The sequence below is a fragment of the Microplitis demolitor genome, chromosome 2 (assembly GCF_026212275.2).
Source record: "Microplitis demolitor isolate Queensland-Clemson2020A chromosome 2, iyMicDemo2.1a, whole genome shotgun sequence".
NCBI lineage: Eukaryota > Metazoa > Arthropoda > Insecta > Hymenoptera > Braconidae > Microplitis > Microplitis demolitor.
Genome location: NC_068546.1, coordinates 3643521 through 3645429, shown reverse-complemented (window position 1 = coordinate 3645429; position 1909 = coordinate 3643521). Strand labels below are relative to the sequence as shown.

At 22.8% G+C, this 1909-nt stretch overlaps 1 long non-coding RNA gene across 2 annotated transcripts in view; it reads left to right on the top strand.

The window, feature by feature from the left end:
* Window positions 1-428, top strand: part of LOC128668981 (uncharacterized) — a 1942-nt gene extending 1514 nt beyond the window's left edge. For both annotated transcript variants that reach the window (XR_008404532.1, XR_008404531.1), the window contains one exon: window positions 1-428. This exon is cut by the window's left edge and continues 35 nt beyond it. This is a non-coding gene — a long non-coding RNA (uncharacterized LOC128668981).
* Window positions 429-1909: the final 1481 nt, after the last annotated feature.

Here is a 1909-nt window from a genome sequence, read left to right as displayed (position 1 = left end):
AAACTATTTGACTGTCTCCGAAGCCGATGAGTTACTCCAAGCGAGCAAACTTCGGATTAATATGTAGAATGATGATATCAAAGACAATAGAAATCGTTAGATTTCTATTTAAGAGTGATATGTAGATTTCTATTCATATTTGATAGTCGTCTATTAGTGTACGGTTGACTGAAGTAGTTTCTTAATAAGTTTTTAAATCTTTTAAGTATACATATTGTCATTATAACTTTAATGTCTCATTTATTCCTTTTTTTTTAACTTAATTAGTGTAACTAGAAACCATTAGATGTCTGTCACTTCTAGTTATGTCTTGAGAAAAAAAAAGTAATTATGTAAAATTATTCTAAAAATTTAGGAAAATCTAAAATAAATCTATTAAGTTTATGAAAATTTTTACTCTTAATAAATGCAATATTTCGTTAATTAATTTTATACTGAGAAAAATAGTAATTTTTTCAACAGTTAATGGAAAAAATTTTCTTAAATTTGCTTGTTTTTTAATTACTACCCAATTCATTCATTGTTATGTATCAATTAATATGACAAGAATCACAGCTTTAAATAAAACACAAAAGACACCCAATAACTGGTGCAAACTATTTGACATTTTTTGGACAAGATTAAAACTATATGTTATTGTTTTAGAGTAAATCAGTAAAAAAAATATATGTATATATTCATATAATATGGTTTCTTATAATGGTTTTTTGCAATTTATTATCGATACAAATTTATATCAATTTACATTCTATTGTTATAATAATAATATTTACTTATATTTTAGATGATGAAAATGTCCACATTTTATATTATGCGTGACGTCAAAATTAAATCTATTGGTATAAAAAATGTCATTGATGATCAAATCATATTGTGTTGGTGATAGTTATTAAATTTTAAGACTTTAGTATAATCAATTTTTATAGTTTCTTCGTCATTGATCCTCAGCTATATTACTTGATTATTATCTATTGAAAAATGATAAGCAATATAAATAGTAATTAGTATGCGGCTAACGACAATAATTGATCAAAAAAATTAAGTTTAGTTACTTAAATTCTAACTATCATTGATTATTTTTCTAATTCTCCTTTACGTTACCACCTTAGCCACATCAATTTCAACAAAATTTTATGTTTGACATCTTTTTTTTTTCGTTAAAATTTGAAATAAACAAATGTTTGTACTGATTCTATGCTTTTTTATATTGGTCTATTCACTATGAATTTAATATTTACAATGGCTTACTTTTCAAAAAGACATGATGGTTTCGAAATATCGAGGTGATTCGACTAGTTGTAATTTCTTGAATAACATAGTTTTATAGGTCTAAACATTTATTTATTTTTTTTTTTTTCAATTAAAAATATCTTTTTTACCTTTACTGCATTTATAGAAAGTGGATCAGTTCATTAAAAATGTATTTGAAGTTTTATGAAGTACAAATAACAATGAAAAAACCTAAATTATTTACAAAAGCCCACTCAAAAGACCCCCTATAATATATATTTTACATATACATAGGTGCTCTACATAGTTAAATTTCCAGGTAAGAATAACGAGCGACTCCAAAGAATTAGATTTTTAATTATTAATAAAATTAATTTATCTTTAATAATGTAAGACACTAGATAACAATGGAAACATTAAAATATCAAAGAATGCACAATTCTTTAAAAAAAAATAATTTATGTAAAAATATTTTATTCACAATAGTCTAATTAATTATCAAGTATTTCAATCTGAAATTATTTAATTTTAAATAATTAAATACGAAATCGCATTGGTTATGGTAGCCACGTGGTTTACTTAGTAATAAATGAAATATTTTTCCAATTCAAAATTTAGCTATTTATATAGATATTGTACCTATTGTTATTGAAACTTTTATAAAAAAATTATTTTAATT